The following is a 21,128-nucleotide window of genomic DNA, read 5'->3' as shown; positions in this document are numbered from 1 at the left end:
TCACCCTGTCCTGGCCCACCAGAGCAGCAAATCATCCTGGCCATGATAATTAATTCAAAGGTGAATTAATAGGCAAGTCAATATGAATGAACCTTCCCTCAGACTTTACTAAAATTTTGAGGAAAAAGGTCCTCCCCCAGGGTAGCCAGGATGGTAAGAGCTCAGCAGCCCAGAGCTGCCGAGGCCATCTTTGTCACCTGCTTGAAAAGGAAGACAGCACAGAGCAAATCTGAGCTGAGACAGAGCAAGATGAAGTCCCATTGACATTGCTAAAGCTCCTGGATCCAGCTATGCCTGAAATACCCCTGGACTTTTCAATTAGATAAGCTAATATATTCTGTTCCCCTCCCTGCTTTTTTTTGTCTCAGGCTAGAGGAGCACATAGCAGGAGCAGATATTGAAACATTGGTTGTGGTTTAGGTCATGATCATGGCACACACACACACGCCCCCCCCCCCATTATTATCATTTAACTTTTTTCTGTAACAGTTTTATTAAGATATAATTTGCATACCATGTAATTTACCCATTTAAAGCACACAGTCCACTAAAAAGAAAAAATAAAATAAAAAATTCAAATCTCAAATGACACTAGAAAACAAAATACAATACAGTGTAAAATTCAATGGAGTTTTTTTTAAATATTCAGAGTTGTGCAACCATCTCCATAATCAATTTTAGAGCATTTTCATCAACCCCAAAAGATATCCCACATTCATTAGCAGTCACTCCCCATTTTCCTCCAAATCCCCCCACCCTAGGCAACCACTAATCTGCTTTCTGTCTCTATAGATTTGCCTATTCTGGATATTTCATATAAATGTAATCATATAAAATATGTTCCAATATGCTCATCTGTCTTGTAGCATGTATCAGTACTCCATTTCTTTTTATTGATGAATAAGCTTCCATTGTATGGATGTACCACATTTGACATATCTACTGATCTCTTGTTGGACAATTTGGGTTGTTTCCACTTTAGGTTTTCATGAATAATACTGCTATGAACCTTCATGTACAAATTTTTTGCCTTGACATATATATGTTTTCCATTCTTGGGGATTGTATTAGTCCATTTTGTGTTGCTATAACAAAATACCCGGAACTGGGTGATTTATAAAAGAAAATGAAATTTATTGCTTACAGTTTCTGAGGCTGGGAAGTCCAAAGCCCATCTGGTGGTGGTGACAGTGACCCAGGGGTCTCACATTGCAAGATGGTGGAAGCAGAGAGAGCAGAGAGAGGAGAGAGAGAGAGAGTGAGAGAGGGAGAGAGGGGGAGAGAGAGGGAGAGAGACTGACTCTTCTCTTCTTTTAAAGCCCTCAGGGGGCTGGCCAATTAGCTCAGTTGGTTAGAGCGCAGCCTTATAACACTAAGGTCATGGGTTTGGATCCCCATACTGGCCAGCCACAAAAAAAGAAATGAAAGAGTCAGACTCCTTAGTTTATAGGAAAGCATAAGATAAATAAAGGCTTGATGGATCATTAGCAAAGGCTCCAACTTCTTTTTTTTTTTTTTTTTTTTTATTATTATTTTTTTTATTTTTATTTTTTTTAAAGATGACCGGTAAGGGGATCTTAACCCTTAACTTGGTGTTGTGAGCACCACGCTCAGCCAGTGAGCGAACCGGCCATCTGTATATGGGATCCGAACCCGGGGCCTTGGTGTTCTCAGCACCACACTCTCCCAAGTGAGCCACGGGCCGGCCCAAGGCTCCAACTTCTTACATTACAGTTTATGGAATATTTTTTTAAAATAATAATAAAAAAAAAATAAAGCCCTCAGAACCACACCCTTGACCACCATTATTAATCCATTCACTATGGGATGGTCCTACAATCCAATCACCTCTTCAAGGCTCCACCTTTCAATTACCATAATAGGATCTCCCACCCTCTTAACAGTCACAGTGGGGGCTAAGTTTCTAATATATAAAACTTGGGGGACACAATTCAAGTCTCAGTGAGTTTTGGAGGGACATAACTCAATCCCCTACAGGGATATATTTAGAATTTGAATTGCTGGGTGATATGGTAACTCTATGTTTAACCTTTTGAGGAACTGCAAGACTTTTCTAGAGTGGCTGCCTCACTTTTCTTTCCCACCAGCAGTGCATGAGCACACCTTACTTTTGCTGTGTCTCTGGAAAGTTGCTCCAACTCTCTGGGCATCGGTACAGAGGCTGTAGACCTAGTTGCAGTGTCGTTCTCCTCTTTCCAGTTGAACAAAACTGGCCTGAGTATCTATGGGCTATGCACCCGGTGGGATATTTATTAATGTGCCCTTGATTTTCAAGTTAGGATTCCTTCACCTTATGAAGCTCTGGAAAATTTGTGGTTGGATCTGTGAGTGTCAGCTGACATTCCAGAACTACGGTGTGGATCAGTGGGGTGAAATGAATGACACATTGGCTGAGATACAGAAACTGTGCCAAGCTTGAAGCCTGAGAGTGTGAAAACCCCATGACTGAGTCATGGTCCTGGGTGTGGAATGGAGTGGGGAGGTGAGAAGAGAGGGAGGGGGCTGGTTAAAATGGCAATCCCGCCCTTCTCTCTGACCTCATCACTTCCTCTCTTTCCTCCTACGCTAGCAGTCCAAATCACTTGCATTTTCCAGAACTGCTCCCCAGACCTGTGTACATGCTGTTTGTTCCCTTTGCCTGGAACCGGGGTGGGTATATTTCTGGCCTCTCATCCAGCCCCTTTATCTCCATTTTCATTGCACTTATTAGATTGTATTGAAATCATCTCTTTGGTTGTATTTCCTACTAGACTCCAGAAACAGTTTTACCTTGTTTACTTCTATCTCTCCAGCACCTAGCCTGGCACAGAATAACACCTTAATGAATTTAATTTTAATTCCCCTTTTAAAAAATTACTAATTAATTCATGATAGCATTTACACAAACACACATGAAACAAGTCTACACCTTTGCTATGGGTCCACATGGAAATGCATAGAAAAACATCTGGAAAGATACTGCCGTGCATCAAGGTGTAAATTACCTCACATCGTGGTGGTTACAAGGATAATGTACTTATCACTTATTAAAAATAAATTAAAAACAAAGTTTAACAAAACAGAAGCAGCACATACTTGTTGTCATAATGAATGCAAATAACTCAAAAGCATGCAGTTGAAAGAGAGTTACCTTGCCCCTCCTAATAAATATTTGTAGAATAAATGAATAAATGTCATACCCATAAATAATTGATGAATGAATGATTAAATAAGAAACAGTTCTGTCCAGAGAGACTTTAGTTCAAGGTGATGGCTCCATCCCTAACGCCAAACAGACCAGTTGATTTCCCTGAAAGTCTGGGCTTTGAGCCAAGGTTTTATTTCTTTCTGGGATGGGCCCCTATCTGGGAGTCCTTTTTCCATGGAACCTTGGAGAATGACTCATGAGGTTGTGCTTGGACAGTGAGTCCCTAGTGACCACAGAGTCACCTCCTGCTACTCAAAGCAGTTGGTTTCTAGGTAGACTCCTTAGGAGGTGGTTTGGTGGGGGCCAAGGGTTGTTGTGTGGCCAGCAGCTGGTTGCTGTTCCCCAGGAAACAGCCTCCAGCAGACACTCAGTCCTCAAATGCAACAGGTGGTGTGGAGTCTGCTGACCCAGAGAATGGGTTCAAGGTCTAGTGCTGCTAATGAACTTGCTGTGGGGCCTTTCCCATCTGTAAAATGAAATGAGATACACGGCAGACACTGATGGTTGCTTATCGCATAGACGTCCTGCCCCTTCTGTTTTGCTTACAGAACCCCAACTGGGGGAGAGTGGCATTGTGTGGCCATGTGCCTAAGGGGAGCCTGGGCCTACCCACCAGCCCCAAAGTTTGTGTGTCCAAGTGCATGCATACACTTGTGTGTATGTGTGTGTTTTTCTATGAGCACAGGGGAAAATGTGTAAATCTTATTTAGTGTAAGTGAATCATAATAACTCCATTACATCCACTTGCCTGCGGTGGGTTTCAGCACATGATGATGTTCTTCTCACTTTCTTTTTTTTGTTATTTTGTTTATTGTTGTTTGTTTGTTTCTTTTTTCTTTGTGTTTTTACTTCTTATTTTTTTTGCTATTTTTAAATTTTATTTATTTATTTATTCTTCTCACTTGCTATGTGGCCTTAGACAAATCACAGTCTCTCTGTGCCTCAGTTTCTTCTCCAAAATGGGGATGGTTCTTACATTCCCATGTTTGCTGTAGGGCTTAAAAATAATCCTTCTAAGGAACCCATGATACAGCAAGAGTTAGAGCAACATTCCTTTTTTTTTTTTTTTAAATAAATATGACCAGTAAGGGGATCTCAACCCGTGGCCTTGGTGTTGTCAGCACCACACTCTCGTGAGTGAGCCACAGGCCAGCCTTAGAGCAACATTTCTTAGACACACATGGTTGCTTAATTCTCAGTTGGAGAATACTCTTATTCTTTTCATTATTAACTAGGTTTGCTAACCTAGCTAATCCCATTTAGAAAATGTGTGAATTATTATATTAAAAGCAGATTCTGTTGGCTGCACAAGATAATTTCAAAACAGTGGGGGTGCACGTGAGGAGAAAAGCTGTCAGGACAGAGGATGTTGGCTGTGAAACATTGAAACTCACTGGTCTGGAAAGCCATCTTATAGTAAATGCACAACTCCTGGCCCCTTTCCTAAATGTTCTCATTCAATGAGTCTGGGATAGGGCCTGGGTCTCTGTTAACAAGGGCCCCAGTGGATTTTTATCAGCTGGTGTGTATGCGAATCATCAGTTTCAGAGATAAATTCTAATCCTTGACTTTACTCCTTATCCTTGGACAAGTCATCCTATTTCCATAAGTCCCGATTTCCTCATCTGTGAAATAGCGATAATATCACCAACCTTGGTGGCTCCCAGTACGGGTTAACAATGGTTCTCAACTAGGAGTGATTTTGTCCCCCAGGAGACATTTGGCAGTGTCTGGAGACATTTTTGGTTGTCACAACTGGGGGGATATTGCTACTGGCATCTAATGGGTAGAGGCTGGAGATGTTGCTAAATATCTTTCAATGCACAGGACACCCTCACAAAGAAGAATTATCTGGCCCAAAATTTGAATAGTGCTGAGGATGAGAAACTCTGGGATAAATGTGTAAAAGTACCATGTGCTCTAAGAAGGGCAGAGGCCAAGCAGCATTTTCTACTGACTTAGCACAAACAAAATTGCCCACAACAGAAAGGCCTTTCCTAGTCCAAGATGGGTGTGAAGAAGGTCTGAGAGCCAAAGAGAGTTCATTGTTCTGAGTGAGAGGGGGCTGGGGAGCATGGCAGTGGTGCCAGAATCTCTGTGTGTGACCCACTGGGAGAAGCCAACTGGCTAGCGGGGGTTGCCCGGGCCTTTGTTCCCAGCCGCACTTGGACAGTGTGCTGGAGGTATTTACAAAGACGGTGAGTACAGCTCAGTGACGAGAATGAATGTGCCTACATTTTCTGAAGTTGCTTGTTTCTACATTTTATATAATGCTAAGACAGTATCGACTGTCTACGTCAATGTCCCAGGAGTGATGTCGTCTCCTGGGGGACATTTGGCAATGTCTGGAGACACTGTCACAACTGCAGAGTGGGTGGGGGTCAGGGATGCTGCTAAACATCCTAGTGCATTGGATGGCACCCACCCCCACCCCACCCTAGCATTATTTGGCTCAAAATGTCAAGAGGTATTGAGAAACCCCAGGTTATATCAAAATGTTGTTATCGGGGCCTAAAAACCACCCCCAGCTATCAGGGAGTGGTAGGGGAAAAGGCCCGAGAGGGGAAAAAACCTGAAGTCTGTTTGGACAGGTCAAGTAGTCCCTGAGATCACTTGGGAGCCAGGAGTGGTATTTCCCAAGGCCCCATTATGTGCCATGACCTCTGCCCTCTGCTGACCACAGGCATCTCAGAGGGCATCCACCGTCTCAGCTCTGGAGAAATGTCCAGCCAGCTGTTTTCTTCTGATTTCACTAATGTAGATTTCCTCTACAAATGCAAATCTCTCCCACAAAAGATAGCTTTTCAGGGCTACTCTTATATTTACAGCCCCTCTGAGTAACCATCATGAAACATGTCAAAGAAGTATATTTGGGGGTGGCATAATTTTGGTTTCCTTCATCATCATGTTTACATTGCTGCCAACAGTTAGAAGGCCCACCACCATCTCTAAGGACACATGCTAAAACTTATACACATTCTCTCCATTTACATCCCATTTGGCCAGACCAAGTATCTAGGGAGTCAGAAGTCCAACTAAATTTGGGGTTCTTATTACTTATACATATGAAGAAGAAAATGGACTGGGGGAGGAATGTAACTGGTACTGACTGCCACAATCAGCTACTGTTTATTTGTTGAGCTCCTGCTGTGTACCAGGTACTTGACACCCTTTGCCAATTTAATGCTCATAACACCCCTGGCAGATGGGAGTTATGATCCCTATTTTATAGATGAGGAAACAAAAACTTGGAGAGGGCAAGGGACTAGCCCAGAGTCACAAAGCTAGAAATGACCAAGCAAGATTACAACTCAAGTCTTTCTCTCTCTCTCTTTTTTTTTTCTGGTACAAGAATTTGACAAGCATCCAACTCAGGTCTCTATGTGCTACCCTGCCACTGCTTGGTCAATGGACTCTGATTGAGTGGGCCAACCAGTTGAATTAGATGAACATCTGTTTGTTTGGTCTGCCCAGTATCAGTGCCTTCTCATTATATTGCTCCAGTTCTTGTTTGGAGAATGTAGCAAATGCTATCAGTGTGCTGGTCATTGTCCTCACCTTCAATGCATGCTGGCCCAATCTTTATCTTTTTGTCTGATGACTTTTTTAGACCAGAAGGGATCACTTTGCTCTTACATGTTGGAAGTTCTGGGCAATTAACACTCCTGGAAGCAGACAATGACTGACAGGAGTTGGTCAAATACCTCACCTTCCTCAACCCTAAGATGGGATAACTCTGAAGTTCATATTTTACACTGGTTGCCAGAGTCCTCTGATGGAATTGCTCCACTTGTCCGCAATAGTAACTTGCTTGATAATGCATCCTGTACCGGCTGCCTTCCCTTCCCTCGATCCCCTAATGTTGCTTTCTGGGATCATCTCCCAAATAATCCACTTGTACCTCAAATCTTTGCCTCAGGGTCTACTTCTGGGGGAGCCCAAACTACTGGACAAAACTATCCTTCCCCTTCCCTAGTCTCAGCCTATATTGTTAAAGGGGGACTGAACCCTACCCCCCAACTCTAGAAAAGGACACATGCCTCAGGTATGACTGATCACACCACCATAGATCTTTAGCTACAGCAGTTGAATCAGGGATGGCCATGTGACCCCAAAGAAGTCCAACGGCAGCTTCTTCCAGGATTTCTGCTGGAACAATTGAGAAAGAGAAACTTTTCTGCTGTGGTTCCTAAACTGTCAGGATGTTGGCATTGGGGCCCACAGTTCTCTGAGAATGAAGCAACATCAGAAGACAGAAGCACTGAGAAGAAAAAAAGAAGCTAGGTCCTGATGGCTTTTTTTTTTTTTTTTAAAGCAGCTTGCCAGTACAGGAATTGAACCCTGGACCCTGGTGTTATTAGCACCATGCTCTAACCAAATGAGCTAACCAGCCAGCCCTCCTGATGGCTTTATATGCATACCTGGGTCCAATACAGTGTATAAATAATTTTAAATTTCATTTATTAGGCTGGGGCATGAGTTCTCCTGCTCCCCACAGGCAGGACTACTCCCTATTCTTTCACAGGTTTGCCTTCCCTGCCTGACACCTGAAGCCCTGTGGGTTTACAGTCTCTGGGTTTGGTTGGGAAGAGTGCTGTAGCAACTCTTCCCGTGGAGCAAGGAGAGTTACAGAAAGTGCAATGTGCCAGAATAACCTGATTGAGAAATCAACTGCTTTTCATTTTCTTAAGTCCAGGGTCATTGGGAAAGAATGAAAGGTATTTCCCCTCCTCTTTGCTAAGAAGGTAGTGGGGCTTTTGATCTAAAGGTCTGTTTTTTTTTTACCCCCAGGCAGAATGAACAGGCCATCTTTCCCCAAGGTCAAGGCCAGAGAGTCTCAGATTATGGTAGACAGGACCACCTATACTAGGGAGCTTGCTCCAAAGGTGGCACCAGCCCAGGTGTCTCAGTTACAATCTTTGGGAACAGAACCGGGCAATTTGCCTTTCAAACATGCTTCTCTGAATGTTGAGAAATTTAGGAGCATTTATTTGTTAATGACAGAAAACCCATTTGAAATTGGTTTATACGAAACAGGCAATTTATTGGCTTAAATAACTGAAGTGTTCTGGCTTCAGGCCTGGCTGGATTCAGAAGCTCAAATGAGGTTACCAGACACAATCTCTTGCCATCTCTTGACTTTACTCTTCAGTGAGTTAGCTCCATTCTCAGTCTCTATTTGTTAGCAAGATGGTAACCTCTTTTTTTTTTTTTTTTAAAAGATGACCAGTAAGGGGATCTTAACCCTTGACTTGGTGTTGTCGGCACCACGCTCAGCCAGTGAGCGAACCGGCCATCCGTATATGGGATCCGAACCCGGGGCCTTGGTGTTATCAGCACCACACTCTCCCGAGTGAGCCACGGGCCGGCCCAAGATGGTAACCTCTTGCTCCGAGTTTGCATGCTGCTGGGTATGAGTCTGGTGGGAAAGGGAGTCATCTCCTAGAAATTCTGCTGAAGTCTCAGCATTCACTCTGATTGGACTAACTCAGGTTGTGGCCCATCTCTGAACCAATCACTGTCACTCGAGGAAGGCAGTGGTCTTATTGTCCTGGCCTGGTCACAAGCCTATTGGTGGAGCCAAGGGGTAGGGAGAGCCCCACCTGAACTGCAGGGACTGAAAGTGAGGAGAAGGGGGGTTTCCCAAAGAAATACTGGGTGCTGTGAGCAGATACATGGGGAATGAGTGTTAGACAGACAAGGACATCAGTGTCAAGTGTAGAAACACTGGTGTAGGCCATAAATCTCCCCCTCATGTTCCAGGGCTGTGGACTTCTTGGCACCCTGAGGGTCCAAGTTGCTTTTTGGTCCAGATCACAAAGGGAGATCCAAGTCACCTACTCAGAAAAACCACCAAAGCCACGGAACAGACTCTGTTGATTGCTTCACTCCCCTTCTCCCTTGTCAACAGAAACTAATTTCGTTGGGATGAAGAGCAACACATTGACCCACAAAATAAATTCTCATTGGTCAAAGCCAGCCATGGCAATCCTGTCTTAGGGTAAGCATGGAACCCTGTCCTGGCTGTTGAGGCATCAGAGGAAGTCTGCTGAGGGCTTCTGGGATGGATTTTCCTCCATGTTAAAAGGAGGAGAGAGGAGATGTTTCCTCCCCCTACTCTTTTTCTGTCACATATACATTCTTCCAGCCTTTGGACATTGCTGGACTAAGATGTGATATTTAGAGATGCAGCAGCCATCTTGAGACTATGAGGAATCCTTGAGATGCTGACTCATTACTCCAATACTGAGATACTGAAATATCCAACCCTGAAACAGCCTACCTATTGGTTTATTATTCCTGAGATAACAAATGCCCTAGGCAGTTAAGGCTTATCCAGTTACCTGCAGCCCAAAGCACCCTAATGGGCCCACCCCTAGACAAGGAGGGCAGAACAAAAAACCCTGCCACTTCTCCGAGATTATTCTGAGATTATTCTGATCAAGCCTCTTCCACTTCACTCTGAGTGTTCTATTGAGAAGCTCTTGCACATGATAATCATTAATAATTCATTAGGACACTACCACTATGAATTGAGTTTTGTAAACTTCTTTGTAAGTCTGAAAGTTGCCTGAAGCCCTATGTAAGCAATTATGTGTAAGCATTCATAACACAGAGGTTAAGAGTGGGCTGGACTTGGAGTCTGGTTGGATTAAATGATGATTAAAACCCCTTCCTAGGGTTCTACTATCATTTTTTATAAGACACAAACTCTTTAAATATTTTCCTTTTTTTCTTCTAAAAAGGGGAAAAAATTGAAAAAATGAATTAAAAATACAAGTAAATAGCCACTGTCAATTTAGGATTCACCCATTCATTGAACAGATATTTATTGTTCACCCATATTGGTCAGGACTCTTTTGATTAGAAGGTACAGAAACCCAACACATACTGACTTTAGCTACAAGAAGAAGAAGTCCAGAGGTAGGTTTAGCTTTAGGCAAAGCTAGATGCAGGTGCTAAAGCAATATCACATGGGATCTGTGCCTCTCCCTTGCTTCATCCTGTTCTCCTCTCTGTTGGCTTCATTCTCCAACAGGCCCTTTCCACACAGGCAAGACAATAATCACCAGCAGCTTCAGGCTTACAAACAACCAGTTCAGCAACTGCAATGGAAAGATTGCTCCTGCTTTCCAACTGATCCAGCAAAAATCCTGGGGCACACTCTCATTGGCCAGGACTAGGTCATGTGTCCATGCCTGAGCCAATCACTGTGGATGGGGTAGAATTCTCTGGTTGGAGGCCTGGATCATGTCTCCACCCCCAAAACCAGGAGATGGTGTCTATCCATGGACTTCATATCAGTCAGGGGAGCAGAATCACTGTGAGTGTCTAGAATAAGGGATTTATTCTAGGGACTAGACCTCCCACAATTGTGGGATGGGTGGGGAAGTAGAGGCTCAGAAGAGGATTTGGGGGATCAGAAAGGTGTCACCAATCTAACTGAGGAATCACACACATCTAGCTACAGAAGTGAAACTGCAAAGAGGAGTTTGAGGAGAGGTCTATGGGAAGCAGTTGCTTCTGTGAGTCTATAACCAAGCATCTGGCCATGGGCCTAAGCCAGCCTTCGGTCAGCAGGGTCAGCAGTTAGGAAAAGGAGCTGGAAGCAGCATGGTGGAGAGCAAGGACAAGCCCACCAGTCATAAAAACAGACAATTATAATCTAGTTTGATAAGAAGAAAGCACAAAGTGCAATGAGAGTCTCAAGGGGTTACAAAATCCAATCTATAAATCAAGGAAGACTTCCTGGAGGAAACAATATTTGAGCTGAAGGATGAGGAGAGTTCCAGACGAAATTGGGGAAGAGGGAGAGGAATTAGCACATGCAAGGGTGTAGAGGTGAAATAGAATACTAGAGAACTAAAAGTAGATCAGTCTGACTGGTGTCTAAGTATGAAGTAGGAAGGGTCAGGGGTGATGACAGCAGGGGCTGATCTTGCAGGTCTTTATAAGTGAGGAGTTTGAACTCTGTCTTAAGAGCAATGGGGAGCCATGGAAGGATTTAAAACAAGGGAGAGGTAAGTATCAGAGTTAAGTGTTAGCAAATTGGAGAAGGGAGGATTTTCCAAACCTCTCCCTTCTAGGAAAAGTCCAAATACTTCAAGTGAAACTGAGCCCTGTGTCTTCAAGGGTTTTCTAACTTTGGTTTCCTTCCTCTGGAGGCAATCTGGGGAAGAGAGGGTTGGGAATGTGACTGCATTGGTTATAATATTTTTAACTGCAAGAGGCAGCATGCCTGACTTACAGTGGCTTAAGCAAAGAAAAAATGTAATCATTTTTATAACAAAACATCTGGAGGTCGGCAGCTCCAAAGTCATTGCAGTGGCTCAATCATGTTCTCAGGGATCCAGGCTCTTCTCATCTTTCTGCTCTGGCATCTCCAGCAGCTGGCTTTTGTCTTCAGACTCATTGCCCAAAACAGCTACTACAGCGCCACATATCATTTGATCAGAGGACACTGATCAAAGCAGGAAGGAAGGGGTAGGGGCAAAAGGCTTTCACCCTATGAAGCTCTATCTTTTCGGGGGGCGGCAGGCAGGAGCTGGCCAGTACAGGAATCGAACCCTGGACCTTGGTGTTATCAGCACCATGCTCTAACCAGCTGAGCTAACCAGCCAGCCCTGAAGTTCTATCTTATTAATGAAGTGAAGCCCCAGATTTCCCCTGACCTCTCATTGGCTAAGAGCTGGATCATGTGCCCATCCTGGACCAATCACTGATGAAGGGAATGGAATTACTGCCCCTACTTAAGACAGATCATGATTTATCTGCTGGGGCTGAAGAGCAACCCACCCTCCAGAGATAAAGAGATTTCTACCCCTCAGTTAGGCCCCAAATCAAGTTTCTTTGGCCAGAGCAGATGTGGAGGTGGGGTGAAAATGGCTGTGGGGTAGCTAAGGGCAGCGTGTCAGTTCAGGTCCTCTGGGAAGCAGATGCTAAAATGGAGTTAAGAGGGCAAGAGGGGCCGAGCCCGTGGCGCACTCGGTAGAGTGCTGCGCTGGGAGCACAGCGACGCTCCCGCCGCGGGTTCGGATCCTATATAGGAATGACCGGTGCACTCACTGGCTGAGTGCCGGTCACGGAAAAAAAAAAAAAAAAAAAAAAAAAAGAGGGCAAGAGGATTATAGGGGGTTAGAGGAGTCTTATGCCTGTGAAAGATAAATAGGAGAGAATGGAGCAAGGGGGCTTCAGACTGCAGTGCAAAGCTGACAAAGTCTTTGTCAACTCAGTGGGGAGCTCCAGAGCAAAGACTGGTTGTTAGAGGAGTCCCATGTTGGACAGGACTTGGCCAGGTCCTAGTCCCCCACCATGCTCAGTCATTGTCCGGGGGCTGCCCAGGAACAGCTAGCCTTGGCTTGAGAGTTTGAAAGTTGAGGCAGATCTTAAGGAGCTGCAGCTGAAGGCTGTCAGCTAACTACCCTCTTTGCTGGGGAATGGCAAGCTCTCTCTCTCTTTTTTTTTGGCAGCTGGCTGGTATGCGGATCTGAACCGTTGACCTTGATATTATCAGCACCACACTCTCCCAAGTGAGTCACTGGCTAGCCCTTTGGCAAGTTATTTCTTGAAGCTGTGCTCTTTTAGGGCTGCCACAAAGTACCCAGTCTGGCCTGACCATGCTCAAGGAAGTCAACTTTGAAGTGACAAATCTGTTTCTACTCAGACCAGCATTAGACCTGACAGAGAGAGTCAGAAGAACAAATATTGAGAGATTAGACTCAACTTAGAAACTGAGTTTCATTTTTTTGAAAAAAAGTTCCCCACACATTTTTATGGATATTTTTTATTATAGTAAAATTAGTAATTGCATATATGCACGAGAAGATAAAAATTTGTCACAGTAGGGATTATGTGCCAGGCACTGTGATAAGCAATTCATATATAATATCATTTAATCCCAGCTCTGACATTTGAGTGAGCTACTTAGCCTCTCTGTGCCTCAGTTTGCTCATTGGCTTAATGGGGGTTACAGTAGTATCTGCCATGTGGGGTTGTTCTGTGGATTCAATGGGTTAATCCATGTGAAGTCATTGGGACATGGCCTGACTCTGAGGAAATGCTCAATAAATAGTAGCTATTATTTTCATTACAAGTCCTCATTTCTTTATCCACAATTCTGAAATCAAAAAAAGGCTATGAAAAGCAACAGTTTTCCAAAAGTCTGGTGCCAGCACTCATTTGGGAGCAAATCCTGACCTGATTTGAGGTTATTTATAGTCTTGTTGAACCCACCTGGTCTGAGTTTCATATGTTTTGTATCAATGTCTCGGAGTATAGCATGCCCTAGAATATATGGCATATAAACCACATTTCCTTTCTAAAATCTAAACAGTTCTAAATTTTAAAACACTGATTTCTTTCTTTTTTTTAAAAAAAAGATGACCAGTAAGGGGATCTTAACCCTTGACTTGGTGTTCTCAGCATCACACTCTCCCAAGTGAGCAAAGGTCCGGCCCTGAAACACTGATTTCTAATAAGGGATTGTGAACTTGTGATATCATTCCTCAGGACAACCCTCTGAGGTGGGTACTATTAATATCTTCATTTTATAGACAAGGGAACTCAGATTCAGAGTGATTTTTCCAAGGCCACTTAGCTAGAAAGTAGAAGAGTAAGGATTTGAATTCATGCAGGCTGTTTCCAGAGCTTCTGTTTGGGGGGAAATTTTTAAAAGTAGTTTCCTGGGCCAGCCTGTGGCTCACTTGGGAGAGTGTGGTGCTGACAACACCAAGTCAAGGGTTAAGATCCCCTTACTGGTCATCTTTTAAAAAAAATAAAAAATAAAAGTAGTTTTCTTTACCGCAGGACTATTCAGAGCTTTTATTCGGCCAACATGCTCTGTAAATCTCCGGGACAGAGCTAAAGAATGCAGCATTCCCCAGATCGTTTTTTCTTAGAGGATGGCCAAGTGCTAACACTTTGAGAACCAGGGAGACCCCTTGGGCAAGAGGGGCTGGAGAAGCTAAGGACCCTGGGCAGAATAGCAGCATAAAGGAGCCAAACAAAGTGGACACCAGGCAGACAGGAGAATCCTGTCACCAGTTGACTGTGTGTGTTGCCTTGAAAGAAAAATCCCTCCTCCTCTTAAAACCTCAGCCTCCTGACTTGTAAAACAAATGACAGAAACATCTTTGAGGTCCCTTAGCTCTCCAGCAGCATTTTCTCTACCGTCTTTTAAAGAAAAAGCAGCAGCAACAGGCTGACACATTTGAAGTAGACTTTCAAAAGAACTTCAAGGGGAGATAGTTAATGCCACATTCCCCTTCTTGGAAATCCTTTGAAACATCAGTCTAGGCTGGGGAACTGCTCGGTGGTGGGAAAGCAGGCTGGAAGGATTCTAAATGTCCCTTGAGCTCCGTGATGCTGAGCGCCAGATCACCTTCCAACCCTTTAGTAACAGTGAACTTGTCAATGACATTTGTTTCTTCACAAATGTCCCAACAGCCTCTCTGAAATTATTTCAGCAAGGACCAGGATTGCCACATTAAATGTATTTATTTCACACACTTAAAAGAAATGCAAAACCCAATTGTTCCAATGACTTTCGAATTATATTACCTAGTTTTTGAAATTGTGAAAGCTGGCCCAATATAAACAAAATTCAAGAACAATAAAAATATCCAGAAAAATAAATCTTCTTCTCATCCTCCTTCCACTCCTCCTGACCCCGCCCCAGAGGCATTCAGTATTACCAGTCTTGTATATCTCCTCCCAGGTAAAGTTTTGATGAATGTAAGCATATATTGTTGTATCTGTTGTGATGTTTTGGCTCCAAGTACAAAGCAACACCCAACCTACAAATGTATGGTTTGCTTATAAGAAGTCTGGAGGTAGAATGGTTTCAAAGTTGGTTCAAATAGAAAAGCAATGATACCACCAAGAATCCAGACTCTTTCCCTCCTTCTGCTTTGGTATCCTGAGCAGTATGACTTGTGTGTGCTGATACCGGATGAGTCAATAGCATAAGCAGCAGGAGTTTCCTAGAAGCTATTCCTATGCCAGGACAGTGAAGCTTCATTATGCACAGAAGAGCTTGTGACCTACATGATTACATCTCACAAAACCCAAACTGAATGGATTCCCCGACTCAGTTGCCCCTTAGCCAATCCCTTCCTGCCCATGGCTCCATCCCTTCCTGCCCATGGCTCCCCCAGTGCCACCTGACATGTGGGGGAGTTGGAGAAACAGTGGTCTAATGGTTACCTTTACAGGTGTTGCAGAACCACATGACCCTGTGAACACATTGCTAGGGCTTTGGAAAGGGCTGTGCAATTGAGGGGCCCTGAGCCTTTGCTTCATTCACTTCATGGTGGACCTACCTCCAGATTTACAGGAAAGTTGGACAGGACTGGGGGATGGATCAGATCTAAAAAATGAGTGAAAGAGAGAAGTCCAAAGGGATTGTAGGGTGTTTTTTTGCTTGAGCAACCATGTGTTTAGTAAGGGAGAAATAGATCTGGGGGATCAGTAATCAAAAGTTCAATTTCGGCCATGTTAAATTTGAGACTCCTGTTAGACGTTAATAAGTAGCAGTCGGACACACAAGGCAGGCATTCATTATCTCCATATTTCTTGGCAAGTAAATCATACATTGTAGGTTGTTGGCTTTTGTACTTGTAGCCAAAAGCATCCCAATGGCTATAATATATGCGTATACATATATCTCTATCTATCCATTCCACCTACCCATCTATCTATCCATCCATCTATCTAAAATTTACCTGGAAGATGATGCATGGAACTAGTAATGGTGCATGCTTCAGGGGATGGGGAGACTGCGGATAGTACGACGGAGGTGGGAGAAAGACTTGGAAGACTTACTTCTTCTGGTACTTTTATACTGCTGAGTAAAGAAACGGAGGCTCAGAGACAACTTGCCTAAGGTCATGTAGCTGGTGGGTGACAGAACTGCCTTTTGAACCAAGGTTGGCTTGGCCCCCAAGTCCAAGCTCCTTCTGTTTTACTCTCACTCCTTATGGAGCTGGAAAGGTAACTGAATCCCTCCAGGATCGATCTTGTCCTTGTCACCTGTCTTTCCCTGGGCTGGCTCCTCTGAGTCTCACTGTGGCATCTCCTGTGGCTGAGCATCTATAACTGCCTACAAGGATTCCTGCCTGTGGTTGGGAAAGGCTGTGTGCACCCGTCTTCCTCTGCGTTATGGAAACCGCAAAGCTCATGGCTACAGCTGCAAGTGAAAATAGTCCTGGAAGGTCCCCAGACTACCCCAAATAGATGAATTTCTCCTGCCTTCCTTTACTTAAGGATTAAAGTGAGTTAGGATTCCTGTCAGAGGGTCCTGGGTTCTAACTCCAGCTCTATGACAACTGATGGCGCTGTGTGTCCTTGGACAAGTTACTTACATTCATGCTTCAGTTTCCTCACCTGCAAAATGGTATCAATAGCAGTAGCTATCTCACAGGATTATTGTGAGGGTCAAGAGTCAGCAGACGTAAATTGCTTGGCTCTCTGCCTAGCTGGCACATCATTAGCTGAATTGCTTCCACTCCACACCCTTCATCCTCCTACAGGGCCTTAGCACACCCTTCCCTTTATGTGGAATGCTTTTCCCTCCCCCTCTTCCCTAATTAATGCCTATTTACCCTTCAGATCCTCCAACATTTTATTGTAACCTTTATCAGGACAGGATTGTTTTAGTCCCAACACCCAGCACACATGGCGTTTGGCATACAGTTGGTATATATTAATTGTTCACTGAGTGAGGGAATGACTGAATGAATAAATGAGGTAAGTGATCAGTTAATGCTAATTCATTTGATAAATGTTCTGTACATGAGGATAAGTACCCATCTCGTTGTATCATTGTGAGGATTAAAAACATTGTGCATTTATTTATTTTTCTTTTTTGTTGTTTTTTTGGTGGCTGGCCAGTACAGGATCGAACCCTGGACCTTGGTGTTATCAGCACCACACTCTAACCAAATGAGCTAACAGGTCAGCCAACGATGTACATTTAAAGTGTCCAGAATGATGCCTGCTCCCTAGCACTGAGTGAGGATTATTACTAACGCTATTTCATGTTATGATCATTATGATTACTTCCTGAAGGTGTTCTTATGGCTTCCTGGTGGGCTTGGGCTCTCCTGGCCCTGCTCTGATGGAATGTCCCTCCAGGGCCTTTCAGAGCTTCACCCTGTCAGCTCGGTCCACTTGACCATCCAAGCAGCCTCAGTCCTCCTCTACATGAAAGCATCGTTCCCGTCCTGAGGAAACACATTCTTAGCTTCAGGCCCGGCTTGTGCCTGGCGTTGGCTTCAGTCTCTCTGTAGATCATGGACCCATTATGTGGTGTCTGTCCCATTCATGGTAAAACAGATGTGGGCACCTCAGGAAGCCATGCTTACAAACAAGCTGCTCAACCCTGTCCTCCAGCCAGAGCTGTCTGGATAAAGATGGGCACCTGATTGGAAGAGCCAGTCAGATCCTCTCTCTTGAGAATTTGGGATCATGACCTGGTGATTCTTGTGGGCCATTGCTTAAAGGAAGAGATTGTGCATTCAGGTGCTATGAGGTGGCCATTTTTGGTCATGGGCTTAGGGAAGAAGAGAGAGAGAGAAAAGAGAGAAGCAGAGACAGAGATGAGGGAACCTGCGGGCAGAGTGATAAAGACACATGGGTTACAGCTGCCACAATCGCTGGTGACTTTTCAGGTGCTAGTTCCAGAAAGTGTGAAGCCACTGCATTCCTGCCCTTATCTTTGATGTGGTAACAGTGGCTCTCACAAAAGGACAGTGGGTGGTACAGGGAACACCTGTTGTCTTTGACTTTCTGGTCTTGATGTCCCTTCTTTTGGAAACAGCATCTTGATTTTCTCTGGGAGCTACCCCTCCCCTACTCTGTCTACATTGTTCGGACAAAGCTGATTCCATCTCTGTGTGGCTCTAGGTTGGCCCAATCACAGCATTTTGTCTTCCAAGGCCATACAGTGATTGGTTCAGGAATGGACACATGACCCAGTTAGAACCAATGAGACTCCATTCTGGGACATTTTGTTGACACCACTGAGAAAACAGAATGTCTTGTCCCTTCTGTTGCTGAGAGGCCACTGTGACCATCATCTTGTCCCCAGGAGGGGAGACTCACCGCAGAGATTGGAGTGCACATCTGGAGATAGAGAGAATATCCCTGGGGTAGCGTTTTAGCCCTTGGATCCAGCTGTGCTTGAAGTTGGCACTCATCCCAGTGTTTGCAATTAAGTGAGCAATCAACTTCTCTTTTTGCTTAAACCAATTTTAGTTGGATTTCTGTCACAACAGAAATGCTCCTGACTGATACTCCTTATGGTGAATCACCCCTTTTCACGGGAGCTAGTTTGAGTAGGTTCTGTTTCAAAAGATCCAGAGATCCTCAGCCAGGACCTTGAGACTCTATTCTGATGACCACACTTCCGTTTCATTCCCAATGATTCTGTAGGTTCACAGTTTTTGGCCTTGGTTCCTTTTCTTGCCTTTTTCTTTCAGAGAACACACCTGGGAAAAAAAGAAGTGGGAACTCCCATTCATCAAGTGATGACAATTTTTGTTTTAACTTTTCAATTTTTTTGCAGCTGGATGGTAAGGGAATTCAAACCCTTGACCTTAGTGTTATCAGCACCATGCTCTAAACAAGTGAGCAAACTGACAAGCCCCAGTGATTATAATTTTAATCATCACGACTGTCCTATGAGGAGGGTATTATAATCAGTAATAGATCTTCAACATAACCAGTGCCGCTTTATTTTTTTTTTATTTTTTTTTTAAAAAGATGACCGGTAAGGGGATCTCAACCCTAGACTTGGTGTTGTGAGCACCACGCTCAGCTAGTGAGCGAACCGGCCATCCGTATATGGGATCCGAACCCGGGGCCTTGGTGTTATCAGCACCACACTCTCCCGAGTGAGCCACGGGCCAGCCCCACCAGTGCTGCTTTAGACAAGCCCAAGTACAAAATGGCGCTGCCCACCTCCTCCCCTCCCTCCCCTCCCCTGTTCTCTTTTACAAGAAGCCTCATGGTTTCAGAGAAAATGAAACTTCTGGCGTTTCCACATGTAGAGAACTCTCCATTCCCATGACCTAACTCAATCCCCACCCCGGAATTACATCACCCAGCTCTTGGCGCCAACATACTGATATAAGCTCTACCACCCCCACACCTGGTGCTGTTCCCCATTTTCAGGGCAGTCCTGGGCTGTTCCCCACTTTGAACGCAGCCCGGTAGATTCTTTTCCTTTAATAAAGCTTGAAGGGTACCTGGCATCTTGGCTCACTTTCTTTCAATCAGCCCCATCTTGAAATGCAGTTCAGGGTCAGGAATCAGATGAGGATCAATCTAGGGCTTTACAAATAAGGAAATTGAGGCCCAAACTGGTGAAATGGCTTGCCCAAGATTGAAACTGGCACTCATCCCGGTGTTTGCAATTAACTCAGTAAACACTGAGCTGGGATTTGAACCCTGATTAAATCCTGGCCTTTACCCACCATTTGTACTTCCCAGCAACAAGAGCATTCCTATGCACAACCCCCCACCTAAATGATATGCATCTAAAGTCCCCAAGTTAATGCTCTCTGACCAATTCCAGGTCTGAATGTTTATCTTAAGAAACAAGCAGACAAAAATAACTGAGAATGTGCTTCACAGCACTGAAAGTGAAAAACCGGAATAATCTAAATGTCTCTGAATGGAGATTTAGATAAAATATGATATGATAGACTGTGCTAGGAAAAGCTATATATATAATATGTGCAAGGGTGCTTCAGAAAATTCATGGAGGACTCGCTGGTTAGCTCAATTGGTTAGAGTGTGGTGTTTGTAACACCAAGATCAGGGGTTCAGACCCTATACCAGCAAGCTACCAAAAAAAGGAAAAAAAGTTCACGAAAAAAATAGAATACAAATCTTTCCATGGACTTTTTGAAGTCCCCTTCTATTGTAAGGTAATGGTTAAGGACATAGTCTCTAGAATCAGGTTGTTGGTATTCAAATCCTGCTTCTGCCCTTTACTAGCTCTGTGATCTTAGTCAATTCACTTATCTCTGTAAGAGCTTTACTTTCCTCTTCTGTAAAATGAGGTTTTGGGGGAAGATTAACTGAGTTAAAACATAAAGTGCTTAGAATTATCTCACAAGTGGTGATACCTGTAAGCTCTAAAACTGGATTGTTGGTGGGAGTCCTAGCCTTGCCATTTACTTAACCTCTCTGTGCCTCTTTCTCTATCTGTAAAATGAGTCTGATAATAGGATTATTGTGACTAGTTAGCATATAAATATAAGTAAAGTGCTTATGACAGGGCCTGGCATACAGCAAGGACTTAGTAAATGTTAGCTACTATTACATTACCTTTTTTTTTTTTTTTTTTTGGTGGTTGGCCAGTAAGGAGATCCAAGCCCACGACCTTGGTGTTACCAGTGCCACACTCTCCCAAGTGAGATGAACGGCCAGCCGCCTGCACCTATTTTTTTACAAATACTGTGTCCCTTCTATATGATAATTGCTAATGTTTTGGAGCACTTTTATGTACCAGGTACTGTGCTAAATTCTGTGCTAAGCCCACCACCGCTTGTTTTTGTATGGCCCTCAAGCTGAGAATGTTTTTTACATTTTTCAGTGTTTACAAAAAAAATCAAAAAAGGAATATCTTGTGACACTTGAAAATTACATGAAATTCAAGTTTTAGTGATCAAAAATAAAGTTGTGTTGGCATAGTCATGTCCATTCGTTTTCTTTGCTCTACAACAGCAGAGTTGAATAGTTGCCATGGAGACTGCATGCATGGTCTGCAAAACCTAAAATATTTACTATGTGGCTCTTTACCTGAAAGGTTTGTCAACCTCTGCCTTACCTGATTCTTACTATGTTTTTATCCACTTTCTACTACTCCCATTTTTACCTACTGTACCATTTTACTCTTTTTCTTTTTACTCCC

At 43.8% G+C, this 21,128-nt stretch overlaps 1 non-coding gene across 1 annotated transcript; it reads right to left on the bottom strand.

Annotated features, from left to right (window-relative positions):
- Positions 1-11,754: 11,754 nt before the first annotated feature.
- Positions 11,755-11,828, bottom strand: TRNAI-GAU (transfer RNA isoleucine (anticodon GAU)). Its single transcript has one exon. It is a non-coding gene; the product is annotated as a tRNA-Ile (tRNA).
- Between the last annotated feature and the right edge of the window lie 9,300 nt (positions 11,829-21,128).

The sequence above is a fragment of the Cynocephalus volans genome, chromosome 1 (genome assembly GCF_027409185.1).
Source record: "Cynocephalus volans isolate mCynVol1 chromosome 1, mCynVol1.pri, whole genome shotgun sequence".
Classification (NCBI taxonomy): domain Eukaryota; kingdom Metazoa; phylum Chordata; class Mammalia; order Dermoptera; family Cynocephalidae; genus Cynocephalus; species Cynocephalus volans.
This window is presented reverse-complemented; position numbering and strand designations above follow the sequence as displayed.